At 43.1% G+C, this 15,528-nt stretch overlaps 1 protein-coding gene across 7 annotated transcripts in view; it reads right to left on the bottom strand.

Moving 5' to 3' along the window:
• The window catches only part of LOC122630170 (AAC-rich mRNA clone AAC11 protein-like), an 85,882-nt gene that overhangs the window by 8,855 nt on the left and 61,499 nt on the right, over positions 1-15,528 (bottom strand). For 2 of the 7 annotated variants that reach the window (XR_006327422.1, XR_006327424.1), the window contains exon 4: positions 11,676-12,427. The exons of 3 other annotated variants lie outside the window; for them this stretch is intronic. The gene's annotated coding sequence lies outside the window, so the exon portion shown is untranslated. Of the gene's footprint in view, positions 1-10,968; positions 11,110-11,142; positions 11,205-11,675; positions 12,428-15,528 lie in introns of those variants that run through there. 2 more of the 7 variants (XM_043814361.1, XM_043814362.1) reach the window with 2 other exon arrangements.

Below are 15,528 nucleotides of genomic sequence, written 5' to 3'. Positions count from 1 at the left end.
AACGCAGTCAATTCAGCTAACCAGCTAAATTTGCAAGTGAGATAGAAAGAGAGAGAGAGAGAGAGAGAGAGGGAGAGGAAAGGGCATTGAGAAAAAACACGAGTAGCGAAGGAGACAAGAGATAGAGATGAGTGTATAACGCACGACACGAGTATTTGCATGAGAAGCAAAAGACTGTCTCTCTCGCGGATACGGTGACACGGCGAGCGTGTACGGGCCGGTTCCCAAGTGTCGGGTGAGCCACGGCAAGCGGTTAATCCAATTGAGTCAATTTGGGTTAACTTGAAGTCGTCTAAACAGCTTGTTTAGACGACCTATGATGTATGCGTAACCGCCGCGTATCCGGTCCTCTTCCTTCCTACTTTAACGAGACCTTTCCAGGCGCGAGCCTTCGACGAACTTTGAGAGGGAAGGAAAGGGAAGAAGGGAAAGGGTTCGGAGCTTTGCTTTCGAGCTGCACTGATTCGATCGATACTTCTTCCAACCGAACTCGGCTTTTACGTGTACGTTGCGATTGATCAACTCTTTTGTATTTGTCTAAGTCTATCTATAACTTTCATTTCAGTTCAGTATAAAATTCGATATAAATAAATTGATATAATTAACAAGTGTAGGTATAACAAATATGTAAAAATCGACTTTACATTACTTGCAAAGAATCGCGAATGGTGAAAACATGAAGTCGAGAATTTATAGACTACCTTCTCGTTTATAGTTAAGAAAGAGATAGGAAGGTAGAAATCGATTTCGACCTAACCGTGAAATTACATTCTTATTTATTTCGCGTTGAGATATAGTTTCTATGTATACTCCCGAGGATTCTATCAAAAAAACTTCGAGTACCATACGATTCGTCGAATAATATCGGCGAAATAAGGGGAACGGAAGTTGCACCGGTCATCGAGAAAAATGACGATGAAATTGGAGGAAGCTTGGATGTATTCGAGCGTATGACGATTTAACGACTGTTTACGGGCCGGTCGCTTATATCGCGGGAGGAATCGATTTCAATGACTGTCTGGTGCGGAGCGAAGGCGCGTCTAGCTAACCACCACCTTCGTGGATGATGTAGTCATTGAGCTCTATGCTGCTCTAGTGCGGAGCACGCGAGTATTTGCTCAGGGTACACACTAGACTCGCCTCCCCAGCTGACGTTGATTGAAGGAATAAGGGAAACGGCGAGCTCTCTCAAGTACTCACCACCACCACTACCAGCACCGCTACCAGCACCATTACAACCACCAGTACCACTATCCTTACGTCCACTACCACACTACCCTATCTACTATCACTAACGTAGCATCAGCGGCAACGGTCCAGCCGATAGTCCTTCCGTCTGTTTATTCCTCAATGACCTTCGTCTCGTCGTTACTCACATTAATTCGTTATCTACGACTTATCGGACTACGCGTTCATCGCAAAACAAAATCGTTTGTAGACGAATCTGCACGTTAATTAAACGCCGACTCTTCTCGAGATAAAATACAACGTGCAATGGTAAAACGAACGAACCAGCGAACGAATGAACGACGTTAAATGACTACGGAAATTAAGAATTACAAGACGCGATAGAGATTCGAAGAGATATAGGAAACCGAGAAAGAGAGAGAGAGAGAGAAAAAGAAAGAGAGAGAAAATGTAAGCTTTGTCCAGAATACAGTGAATTATTCAGTACTGCATGAAACAGGGAAAGAGGGAGAAAAAAAGTAATTAATTGGTCGCGATCGGTCAGTGGAGAGACCAAGTGAAAATATTCCGAGATAGCGAGGTAGGCGGGTATCTCAGATCCGGAACTTGTTGACAATGGTACGGAAGGCGATACACCTGGACGATCGCGAGAACAGAAGAATTATTGACCTGAGGTAACTCTCGCCGAATTGTTTCGATATACGACGTAACTTTTGCTGGAACACCACGTGGTTAGTGGAGCTCGTCTCCTGAAAAGAACTATAAGCACCAGGGCTATTTATGACACGATCGCCGTCCGGTCTCGATGGTGCGATTATTTACTGTATTTCCGAATTAATAAATAAGAAAGAGACTGGACAACACCCCTTTCCGCGTTTCGTGTCTTTCTTCGCGTTTGTAAGTAAATAGATAAAACGTACATTTGAATTACACGTCATTAAAGTACCCTGGAGTTCTTTTTAGAATGACCGAACGAAATATATAATATCTTTAGGGGGAGCTAAAGTTTACGGCAAAGACCAAAGTATTCTTCATCGAACGTGGATGTCCTTTGTGCCAGAGGATATTGGCTTAAAACGCCAAGGTGCCTTTAAATCCTGGCCGACGACGTCTAATGTTAGCTACGCGGTTAATAATAGGTCGGGCAATTTGACAAGCAAAGTGGCTACGAAGACAAATGACTTCTTTAGAGCGCGTTTCACATTCATCCATCCCGTCTATCTACCTATCCATCCATCTATCCATTCTCAAGCTACGTGTACTACGTAGCTCAAAGAGAGAGCTCGCTCGTACCTTCCTCTTGGAAGCTATCCTAGCCCTCTTTCTCCCTATTTAAAGTGATACCTTCGACGTCATTAAGCGAGTTCGTATACGAACTTATCGTGTAACTCTCATTAAGGTTTAAGTCGAATGTAAGTAAGACGCGGCAAATGGTTGAGACCTACCTACGAGACGGGATATTAATGACACGTACGAACCACGTCAACGTCGTCGTTGCAAATTAAAATTACGAAGTAGACCGATTAAAATAAGGTTAGAGAATCACGGGCTAATGGCTATCTTTACCTTAATCGTCTCTCCGGTTAAAAATCTCAAGGACTGTGTTTTTACGACTTACAATTAGTAGTCCATGTCTTAGCGAAGGCACGCTGTATAATTATTTGGTGGTAGAAAGGATAGGTAAGAGGAGTTCCATCATACCTTCCTAATTCGTATCGATTTTTACATGTCGCGACTATTACGCATGTGGAAATTAATGTTTTCCTTCGGTCTATATTCTATTAAGATTCTTCAAGAAAATCGTTCTTTATTATATTACTCTTATATTTACGAAATTAAAAATATGAATACGTATGTATATCATACATGTGATTTATACCTTCTCGTATATTAATATATTGTTAAATTAATTTTCATTTAAAAACGATTTGTTTCAAAATTTAATTATAAAAGATAAATATAAATGCGTCATAGATAACAAGTTTCTTTATAAATATATACAAGAATCTTACGATCGAATGATCCACGATTTATGAAATGAGCTATTAAAGGTTTCATTGTCGAGAGAGAGAGAGAGACGAAGAAAATGTTGTGACACGTTGAGACCTCGTCCGCGTCTCTGTGTCCCCACATATATGCGCAACACATATCCGGGGGTCAGCTCAGTTCTCAGGGCTATCATTGCCTGTCGGCCGGAAGACTCACTTAGACTTGTCTTGAGTTACCCCTCTTCGTCCCTGGCCATCGTCTATCGGCAAGCTCGCAGCCATAATCTCGCCTTCCCTTTCTCCCTCTCTCTCGCTCTCTTTCTCTCACAGATATACACGTACGCGCATCTTCTCTCTCTTTCTCTCTCTCTCTCTCTCTCTCTCACTTTCGAATCTCCTCTCTCACCCCTATCGCGTCTCCAGCTCAAGGAGAACCCACTTGTCGGACTCTTCTCCTTAGCCTTTCTTTTCTTCCTTGGTCAAGACACTTGCAACGAAGAACAAGAAATCTTTCGGTATCTTCTTACAAGTTGATTCTATAGACTTTTTCCCGTGTGAGCGATCACGTCGATCACTTATTTAGCAGTATTTGATGAAAGTTTCGATGTAAATCTAAATACTTACGAAATCGTTTCGTTTTTTCTTCTTTCCTTTTTTCTGTTCTTTTCATTTTTGTTAAATTAAATCGATCGAATGAATCGACAAGTAATAACGTTAAAATAAATATTTGTTTTGTACGTATAATTCATCTGTGAAAAATTGCCAGGCCAGCAACTTTAACGTCAGTGCATATTCGAAAGCTTAACTGATTAATAATGAGCATTTACCTAATTAGTAGTAGCGCCATCGTAGAGATAGCGGTTCTTAGCTGTGCTCATAACTGTGTTTACGTGATACATATATATGTGTGTGTATATATATATATATATATATATATATATATATATGTAGTGACTCGCATAAATATGTACAGATATACACATATACAGACGCATGTAGAGAGAGGTATACATATAACATATACATATACACTATCTGGCAAACTTGTTGCAGATTCACGTAACGAAGAGAAAGAGAGAAAGGTCGAAGAAAGGAAAGGGAGGGAGAAAAAGGAAAGGGAGATAGAAAGAGAGAGAGAGAGAGAAAAAGAGATGGGAGAATACACGCACGTGTATGTACATATATATATATATATGTATCTACACTCTTATCGAGGCCGTGTGTGCGCTCGTAATTGCGCGCGCGCGGGCCATTGTGCGTTTCCGTGGCGGATACGACTCCTTTTACCCTTTAGCGAGTATTCGCGTATATATTTGCGAGTCTCGCTAAATACCGCGCTTTTTGCATAGGTGAGCCGACTGCATACGGATTTTATCTTCCCGGTGTCTCGAGAGAGAGAGAATGAGAGAGCGAGAGAGCAAAAGACTGAGAGAAAGAGATAGAGAAAGAGAGAGAAAGCGAGAGAGAGAGAGAGAGAGAGAGAGAAAGAGACCGTAAAGTCCCGCGCGCATGCACTTTACTTTTCCTTCGTCGTCGTATTATTAAAAAGAAACCGACGAGTTGCCAGCGTGAATGCGCGATACGTTTGAAATTTATGGAGATTCTTTTTAAGGATCGCTTTAATAAGTCTTGATGCACGCCGCTCCTGCTTTCCGCCTACCGCAACGAGAAACTTTTACGGCGTTTAGCTATAATTAATATTACGTCTCCTGACCGAAGAGAGAAGAGAGACCGAAGAGTAAGAGTAATAGAGAGAGAGAGAGAGAGAGAGAGAGAGAGAGAGAGAGAGAGAGAGAGAGAAGTTACCTTTTTTAATTAACCCACGTTTCCTTTGCATACTCGTTGCCACGACTACGGAAAGATCCATTTCAAGAAATTGTCGACTTTTCATTATATATTTTTTAAGAAATTCGAACGAAGCAATTATGTTTTATTCGAGTTACGTTTCATTTTTTTCTCTTTATAACAATTAAAGAGAAACGTTATACTTAAGGTATTATTCACATTATGATGATTAACGTTATTCGTTAACAGCGTATCTATCTTTCGCAGACGAAGAAAATTATCAGTAGTTATACTATCCGAGTTGATTCTCGTTTTCCTTTTTTCATACGATGCGAGAAGAATATGAAGCTGTTAACTCAATTTTATTTAATTACTTCACAATTGCATATTCGTCTTTTCGTTAAAAAGTTATTAAGAGAAATAATGGAAACTAAATTTAAGCCAATTCATTCGAATAATCCAAACATAGTAATGAATTCTGGGAAAGTTCGATCATTTCTCTCTCTCCTCTCTCTCTCTCTCTCTCTCTCTCTCTCTCTCTCTCGCGTATAATAAATATATTCATCTGTCTATCTATATTTTTCCTTTTCGCTGAAAATTGTTGCCGTCACGTCGTCACAAAGTTCGAAGCGTGAAGGAACGCATAAACACGTAATACGTTTCGAATGTTCGCGGATGCAAAAGCCGTAGGCGAGCGGAGCTTTTCCCCGCAAACAATAAAATGCTTTTATAATACTTTGTTATGTGATACAGCGGCTCGTTATGTCGGCTTACGTGTATTACGACCGCCCTTTACTGCCTTAAGTTCTGCCTCTGGTCCAGTTTACGACGATGGAAACGAAGTATCCTCTTGTCGATACTCTTGTCTTTCGTTCTGTCTCATTCTATATCTCGCACTCATATATCTCTTACCCTATTTCTATATTTGTATCTTTTATATTTAGCAACTTTATACTTTTCCATTTTGATATTCCTGGTTTTGCCTCTTATTCTTTCGTTTATTTAATATCGTAAGAAAGAAAGATAAGAGTGTTCGAATTTAATTTTAATTAATCGATTCTTCATTATCTCGATTTTTTCTTTCTTTTATTAAAAGAGAAGATAGCGCGTTCTTACCGTAATCGGTAATGAGCCGGACAACTTCGTTCTATAATTTTTTAATTAATATTTAGAGAAGCGTGGCCGAACAATGGATTATTGAGATTTAAAGGAAACCGCATGAATAAGCGATTATGCGAAGAAAAAAGTCTCTCCCGAGCGGTGAACGACTAAATATTTCATCGAGTCAATTCACGACCCCTTTCGCGTTTCTCTCTCTCTTTCTCTCTCTCTCTCTCTCTCTCTCTCTCTCTCTCTCTCTTTCTTTCTTTCTCTCTCGGATCAATTAGACGACGTGAAAGTAGACGCCGACGATAATCGTCTGAAAGTATAAGTAAGCCCAGGGAAGGAAGTTTGCGTCGAGCGAAGGGGAGAAAATAGTGTCTGTAGCTTTCGTCGTCGTCGTCGTCGTCGTCGTCGTCGATACTTTTGTTCCCTCGGCAAGGGATTATCATTCGCAAGGAGGTCTTCTTTCGGGTTATACTCTCACGGTGAAAAAAGAAGAGAAAAGAAAAAACGCTGCTCGAAGCGGACGATTTGTTTTCTCGTCATAAGAAGGTAAGATGAGTTTCGTTCTCTATCAATTTCTATTTGTGTCTCGATCTTTCCTTCAGATTGTAACGAGTCTTTTACGTTTGATCGGAACGGCTTATCTTCGTGATTATGAATCGTAGATAAGAGTCTTTAGAATATCCTTTGTAAAATCAAACACTCGAGAAAGTTCTTGTTGACCAATCCGAATTTCTTATTTAATTTTCTTTCGAACGAAAGATGTTTTTTCTCGTTATGCTTCTCGTTAAAAAAATTTTTGAAATGTTCCTCTATTAAAGATCGAGTGACTGAATATACTCTCTATTCTTTATGCAAACGTTTTTCCCTCGTATCGCCATACGAGAAATGCTTTTTGCACGCAACTTTCGCAAAACAGTAAGCGACATAATAATATTGACAAAGTAGAAAGTATACATAGGCGCATGCTTTGGTATAATTTTCTGGGAGATAGACGGAGAGAGAATCACGCGGGAATCCGAAGCACGCACACTCATGGAGTATGCTTATGTTGTCATCGTCGTTATCGTTCTCCTTCATCATCGTAACGTAGAAACATTTTTTCTCGTTTCTCCCCATTTTCCCACTGTCGCTCATTCATTCTTACATTCATTGGTCCGTAATTCGAACATAGCGATGAAAACGTTCGATTCTTTCGATTTTGGTGGATATTAAGCAGGCTAGTAGAGACTGAAAAGGGAAGAAAAGAAGAAACAGAGATAGACAGACAGAGAGAGATAGAAAGAGAGAGAGAGAGGAAGAAAAAGGGAGTCTGTTAACTGGCAATTTTTGAAACATTCACATGGATCGCTTGTTTTCCAAAATCATCAAAAACTAAACCCCTATAGACTTCAAACTGGACTGTCTACTATAACGATGGTCATTAAAAATGAGAAAGAGAGAGAGACGGAGAGAGAAACAGAAACGAATCAATTAATATATCATTTCCTGTTTCCACGAAACAATGACGCGTGTTTGGAAAGGGCGGAACACGTTGTTCCACACCTTTCGAACCTACACGTTCCTGGTAGCCACTCAAGCTCGGGCTGTCCTCCCATTCTGATCAACGCTATTACCTACCCCTCTCTCACCCGGCCTTCTCCTCATATCCTCCCAGTTACCGCTCACATCCTGGATCGGTTCCTGGCGTTAGACGACTACGACTACGACGATGACGACGACGACGTGTCAACGATGCTAACGTGCCGATATAGGGCCGCGTAAAACCATACGGATACGTGATTCTAACAAAACAACGGACATCCGGACAACAGACAGTCGCACAGGTATCGTTCCTCATTCCCTCCCTCTTTCTCTTTCTTTCTCTCTTACACGTTTCTCCTACCAGCAGTCTTTTTTCCTTCTCCTTCCCTTTCTCTATCATCAACCTGACCCTTTCTCCTTTGTCTTTCGATCTCTCCCACTCTCTTCCGATCTTTCAACATGCACATCGATGCTTTTCGATATCCATCGCACTCTTTCTCCCTTTTCTCTCCGACACACGGAAGAACGGAAGGAAGGACGGACGCGTTTCCTCTACGAACGTGGAAGCTTCCAGTTAAGTCTACTCGCTCCGTCGAACTCATCGGTCCCTTGACCATTTCCCCACTCCCTTTACCTCTCTTTTATTCTCTCTCTCTCTCTCTCTCTCTTTCTCTCTTTCTTTCTTCTACGCTTCGTATGCTCGTCTCGATAAGCCTTATCGATCTTCATCTCGACCAAAAATCGAAAAGAGATGTTACTCAAATCTTTTCCCTCGCTTTTCTCTCTCTCTCTCTCTCTCTTTCTCTCTTCCCTTTTCTTTTTCCTTTCTCTCTCTTTTTTTTTCTTTCTCGTTTCTCTTCATTTTCATTTTCATTTTCATTTTAATCCAATCATTTTTATATTTGACTCTTCGTTTGATAATATTTTTCTTCCTTTTTTCCTTTTCTCATGATCAGTTTTTAATCCTTGCTTGAACGTAAAGCGAAACATATTAATGTATTTTTTAGTTCCTTCCTTTTTTTTTTTATTTCTGGACATGCATGCTACGCTTTCTAGCTGCAACCTATTTTACCCCCCACTTCTTCTCTCTCTCTCTCTCTCTCTCTCTCTCTCTCTCTCTCTCTCTATCTCTCTTCCTCCGTTCTGTCGCGAAACACGATACACAAGGCTCGCGTTATTTTAAAGTTAGTCAGTTCGCTTAATGCAGCGAAGTAATTTTATATGGCCGGTCGAGTGAAAAATTCGAGCCGTACCAGGGCGAATCGGCTATTTTCGTTCGCTTTTTATTCGCGTCTACGAAGAGAGTTGTATGCGTGCATACATGTATGTGTGCATACGTAGCACGTGCGCGCACGCGTGTGCGTTTGCGTCGTCGTGCGACGCACCCTTGTAACCATTTTTCCCTAGGTATAGGAACGGAAGAAGCGAGAGCTCATTTCCTCTGCGTGAAAGTGGAAGCTTCCAGTAAGGATACCTGGTCCAGTGGACACGCGTTTCCTGTCTCTATTTGTCGCGCTTCGGAGCACCTACGTGACGCGAAAACAAAAAAGAAAAAAAATTATATTGTTTTTAAAGAGACCGAAGGGAAAGAGAGATGATGTATAGACTCGTTCGGAGGAAGCATGTCCTGCTGAGTTTCCTATTCTAACATGCATACCTCGCGATCGTAGAAGCGTGAGCGAGTATTCGTTTCATCAGCAGATTACCTCTCTCGATGCATAATTATTACAGAAATGTATTATATTATATACTGGATTTTATAATAGGGGAGCGAGTTGCTCTCTCTCTCTCTCTCTGTCTCTCTTTCTCTCTCTTTCTCTACGTATATATATATATATATATATATATATATATATATAAATGTTATATAAAATCAAGAAGATCTAAAATATAACAAAATCTTATTAACGCAATCTATTATAATATTATTATATACGCACATATATTGTATCTATGAAGTTTCAATGTAAATAATAAAAATGTAAAAGATAAGAAGATTAGATAAAACATATCGATTTATAAAAAATCGACACAGTCGAAATATACTAAGTTGTCTCGCAAGGCGAAAGGGTCTCACGAGTACACTTAACGCAAGAAGGAGTAGATCTCGGGACACTTGATTCAACGTTTCTCATGTCTTTCCGCGAGTACGGCACGATATACCTAAGTAGAAAGGCTTCACTCGGGGAAATTGAAAAGAAAGAAAGAAAGAAAGGAAGGAAGGAAGGCATGAAGGAATGAGGCGAAGGTGGCTAATAAAGTTGCCGGACCGTGAGAAAGAGCGAAATAGAGAACGAGAAAGAGATGGGTAGTGAGGGTTGGGGGTGTCGGAAGACGCGCCTCGTGCGCGAAGAAAGGGACAATCGTCACTTCGCACCACTCGAGCATATTACGTCGTTTTCTTTCGCACTCTCTCCTCCTTTCTTCCTTTTCAAGCACGGCCGTCGTCACTCGGCCCTCCGGCCGGAAAGGAGCTAAAAAAGAAAAGCAAGGAGAGAGAAAGAAAGAAAAAGCAAGAGAGAGAGAGAGAGAGAGAGAGCAAGAGCAAGAGCAAGAGCAAGAGAAAAAAGAGAAAGAGAAAGAGAGGAAAGAAAAGAGGGAAGAAGAGGTAAAATGCATGCCTTCTCGACGCATTCAACGAAAGCCGTCGCTTTCTTGAATTCCTGAAGGCATATAGCACGCTCAACCCCCCACTACCACCCCCTATCTTCACCCCCGAAAGCACGACGGCCGCCATCAACCTCCTTTTCTCTCACTCTCTTGGCGAAAGAGTGCACCCGGAACTCGCGTGTCATCCGCGTCTCCGACGAGTGCCTCGACGCGCGCTCGGTTACTTTTGTCCGTTTCTTTTCCTTTTTTTTTCTCGTGCACGGCCTTTTTCTTCAGGGATCGCGCGGAGGCGAAGGAATGAGGCGTCTAAGGAGAAGCGAGGGAGAAGAGGACATTGAAAAGGCCTCATCCTCTTTCCTCGAGCCTCCTCCGACTCGTTTTCTTTCTCTCTCTCTCTCTCTCTTTCTCTTTCTTTTTTTCTTTTTCTCTTTCTCTTTTCTCTCTCTCTCTCTCTTTCTTTCTTTCTTTTTTTCTTTCTTTCTTTCTTTCTTTCTTTCTCTCTTATCGTCGCAAGTAGCTCGAGCAGTAGTTGATGGTGATGGCAGGGGGTGGAGGGTGTGGGTGGCAAAAGACGTGGAACGAGGTAGCGCGTCGGAGGGAGGGAGAGAACGTTTTCTCGCCATTGTCCAACGCGCATCAAGAACAAGAAAAGCTCTTCTGATGACGAGTATGAGTGTACCGTCGACATTACCCCTCTTCTTACTCCTTTCTACCTCTTTTCACCATCTCTTTTTCACCCCTTCCCTTTTCTTCTCTTTCTACGTACGACGTAAGTAGCACGACGACGACGACGACGACGACGACGACATGCCGCCACTATCATGGTACGTCGCTCTGATTTCTCTAAGTAGCACTCCGCCGATGGAGGACGAATTTCTCCTCCTCCTCCTCCTCCTCCTCCTCCTTCTCCTTCTTTTCGTTTTCCATACAGTGTACTTACTACCGAGTAAATTTCTTTTTGCATCGGAGACGAGCACGACGGAACGAACGGCTTGTTTGAACCTAAAGAAGAAAAAAGTACATAGAGAGGAAAAGAAACCGTTTGCTCTTCGCATTTCAGTCGTAATACAAGTCTTGCATTACGAGTTGAGATTACACAAGAGATGTGAGCGAATGAAAGAGACGGCGATATAAAAGAATGATTTCTTTTTTTTTCCTTGATATGGTCAAAGAAACTTACTAAACAATTGCTAACCTACACAAATGAAATGCAAGAATTACTACCCTCTTTATCTTTTTTTCTGAGCTGAATTCTTTTTTTTGTTTTTTTTTTTTTTGCAAAGTTCGCATTTTCTTACGAGGAAGAGAAGATTGAAAAATGTTTTGTTTTTTCATCGAGCTGTCATTTCCTTGAATTTTCTAAATAATCGACCGATAAAGGATGGAACGTCTTATATCCTTCAGATTGACTCTAATTCTCTAATTCATTAAAATAAAAAATGATGTATAAATAATAGAAGAACAATTCTGCATTGCTTTAGAATTCTTTAAGAGTAAAGAAGCGATTGTTTCTTTCGAAGATAACGCAAGGAATGGAAACATCTCCTCGTTTTACCTCGACGGAGAACAGAAGAATGGAACCGTTCGGTGAGCGATGATTAAGAATGGAAGTAGGTCAAAGACGTTGGAAAAGTCGACTCGTGAGGAGTCGTACCGTCTATATGCGTTGATATACTTTACTAAGAGAAAAAGAGAGGAAGATAGAGAAAGAGAGAAAGAAAAAAATTTAAGACGATGCAGGTGAGACACAATGCGAGACGAAGATAGTATAGGGAATACTAGCCAGTCTATGTATAATCTTGAAAGCTCGTCGCCATCGTCGTTAGGACGAAGGGATTATCACAGCGTAGGTACGCTAGAGGCAAGGGTGCGCCCTACCCGTGACTGCATCTTGTGGTAAAGTGGCGTAAGAATAAGGTTTATGTCGCTCTCAAATGTTGTAGACGATGCCTCGCTGCTCGAGGATTCGCCTTCGAGTCTTCTCCTTCAGAACGAAGGACGGATATGGAGCTCTGAAAGGTGAAGGAGGAAGAAGAAGAGAAAGAGAAGGAGGAGGAGGAGGAGGAGAAGAAGGAGGAGGAGGACGACGATGTCGACGACGTTGGGCTGGTAAGCACTCTCACAAGCGATGACTCCACTTGAGCTTCAACCAGCCGCTACGGAGAACGCACAAGGAACATTGGAGTGTCACCGGTGTATCCACCTTACAAGGGGTGCTCAAATCCCTGAGGAAGAAGAAAATCACACGTAGTAAATGTACCTTCCGATCGTCTTAACTACTACAGCGTTTTCTTTCTTATCTTAAATCTCGTCTAATCGACGAGAATCATTTTTTCTTCAACGAACGCAATTCCTCGTGGCTCGTGGATCGACTCGATCGATGAAGAAAGAAAAAGAAAAAAAAAAGAAAGGACGAGAGTTGGTATAAGGAAAGAGGGCAGACGAGAAGGATAAGGAAAGAAAATACGAAGGGTGAGCCGGCTCGACACAGGCACGTATTGAGCGGCCGAGTTTTCGGAATCTTCCCTCCGTACTCCACCCTTCAGGAGTATTGCTTGAGGAGCCTCGAGTGCGCCGAGGGTGCGTGCATTGTACGTCGCCCATCTTATATGCACCACCCACCCGAATGCCACCCCCGAACGAACGTCGAGGCTACATCCCCCTCCACCAACCCCGTCCACCTTATACTTGCACTCTTTGTTCTCTTTTCCCGATCCCCCTCGTCCTGACCCTCTCTTTCTCGTTCTGATTCTCTCTAGCTTGCTGTGGCCCTCGTCCTGGCCCTCGTCCTCTTCCAATTCCTCCTCAGTATACACGCTCGTACGATTTCGCACCCCTTCGCCGTCTATACGTCTACGACGATGAGGAGGAGGAGGAGGAGGACGACGACGACGACGACGACGACGACGACGACCACGGCGACAAGAAGAAGGGAGGAAGAGATGAACCGAGGGAGTCGCCGTCGATCCTCGAGAACGAGAAAGACTCTTTAACGGTCTCCGGGTGCTAAGGGTGCCGCGAGGATGTTTTTAAGGAAGGCTCTTCCGAGCAAGCATGCAAGAAACTCGATCGATAATCACGTTCGAACCAGTAGGCTCGAGCCAGTTCCTGCTCTTTCGAACACTTTTTCTATCTCTCTTTTTCTCTCTTTCTTTCTCTTCCTTTCTTTTCTACTCCACTAGCAACGGCTTTGACCTCGATGCGAAAGTAGTACTATAGCGGAGTAATAACGCCGAGGAAGGATTCCTTCAAAAGATCATCCGGCCCGATTTGAGAAAGAAGGCATAGCAAGAAATCTGTGAGAGAAAGATAGAGATAGAAGCCTCCACTGTGTGGAACGTTACCGTGATTAAGAGTAGTAATGAAAGAAATCTGCAACGCAAGAAGAGTTCCTCCACCGCGCTGTCCTGAGCCCGGGCTCTCGCCTTGGTCCCTGGTGCCAGTGAAAAATGAAATCTTTGTTCTCCGAGGCCGCCGGCTGTAGAGTCGACGGCGGCGTAGGTTGGTAGGTGAAAAAGCGGGGTAAAACTCGGCTGATGTTCCAAGCTTTCGAGGATACGAGAAAAAGAAAGAGAAAGAGAGAGAGAGAGAGAGAGAGAGAGAGAAAGGGAGGTGGAGGTAGGGAAGGTGGAGCAGTAATCGGAATAGATAGAGACTTTCCTAGAGACAGGCCAAGGAGAATGGGCCATTCATGCACGGGAACCGAGTGACTTCGTAGTTGGAGAACCGCGGGATTGTAATACGTCTCCGGCACCGTCGTGGAGATTACGTCCCTGTGTCCCGCGGGGCTGCAATATCTTGCATCTCCGTCCCTCGGGGTCCAACCTCCTCCTTTTTCTCCGCCTCTATCTTCTCCCTACTACTCCTTCTCTCATCATCCATCTCCGATTTCTTCTCTTTCAGACTCTGTTCTTCGTATTCTTCTCCCTCATCTCCACCTTCTCCTCCTCGTAGTCTAGAGAGAAAAAAAGGAGGAAGAGAGAGGAAGAAAATCCGGGAGTACTGGAGACATTCGAAGGATGGTAGAGTAAGAGAAAGAGAGAGAGAGAGAGAGAGTGAAAGGGAGAAGAGAAGCGGGAAAAACTGCATCCGCTCGGAGTCACATCCGCGAACCCCCATCGGGTCTTAAGAAATCAATTAAACGAAGAGAGCTTGCCACTAGAGGGAGGACGACGAAAAGAAAAAGAGAGAGAGAGAGTTAGGGATGGAGACGAGCCGTTTCGTCAAGTGGATGAAGCGGGGAAAGACGAAAAGACAGACGGCGAAAGACGGAACTCGCAGTAATCAGAGGATCTTCTGAATATGTGTAGCCTTTCTGTGTTTTCGTGTACGTGTGTGTATGTATTGCATTCTCTTGCTTCCTTCCAATTTTCTTTTCTGTTCCATTTTCTCCCTTTTTTCGTCTACCTGTCTATTTCCCTCCTTATCGTTCTTCTTTACCTTTTACTACCAGCCCATCCTATTTCTTCTCATTTTTCGTTCGAGGCCCGTGATTCGTCAAGTGCATCGAGATTGACGTTAAAATGAAAATCCAGTAATTTTCGTCGATTAAAAGTAGATGCCCGTTACAATGGGTAAGGAGTTTGGTCTGGGCATAACGAGGCTCCAATCTCTGACTAGTTCCGGCCGGCTAACTGATCGACAAGAATAATTTTCCTTCGTCTTCGAATGACGAGCCTATTTGAAGCAGTGCGAGCGATTTCGAAGAGTGGAAAGAAGGTATAGACAGGAATGATGAAGACGGAAAAAGATCGAGAGAAAGACAAAGAGAGAGAGAGAGAAAGAGAGAGAGAAAAGAGAGAGACAGAGAGAGAGAGAGAGAGAGAGAGAGAGAGAGAGACAAGAAAAAGAGAAAGGAGAGAGAGGGACCGTAGAAATAACCGAGTAAAATATCGCGAGAGGATCGAAGGAGTTGGCGAGGCCGGGAGAGAAAGACGAGAACCGCGGTCGGAGGGTGGTGAAGGGAGGCAAGGCGGAGGAAAAGGGATAAAAAGTAAGGGGTTGCCCACCCTAACCAACCACGTCTAGTAAGAAGCATTGGAATCGATATCATTGCAACGTGGGCTCCTCCATCCAGTCTACTCCACCCCCTCCACCCCCTTTTCCTCTTCTTCCACCTCCTCCTCCTTCTCCGCCTCCACAACCTCCACCACCTCCTTCACCACCACTCCCGTCTTCTCCCTTTTCGTTTCCTGCTCCGCAACAGCGCTCGTCATCAAGCCGACTCTTAACTCTTTCCTTCTCTGTCCTTCTTATACCGCTTCTCGGCTGCCGGCTGAGGTCGTCGAGTCGGCAACCGACTCCTCAGAACTCCTATCTCTCTCTC

The sequence above is a fragment of the Vespula pensylvanica genome, chromosome 6 (assembly GCF_014466175.1).
Source record: "Vespula pensylvanica isolate Volc-1 chromosome 6, ASM1446617v1, whole genome shotgun sequence".
Taxonomy (NCBI): domain Eukaryota; kingdom Metazoa; phylum Arthropoda; class Insecta; order Hymenoptera; family Vespidae; genus Vespula; species Vespula pensylvanica.
Note: the sequence above shows the minus strand (reverse complement) of the source record. Positions and strands in the feature narration are given on the sequence as shown.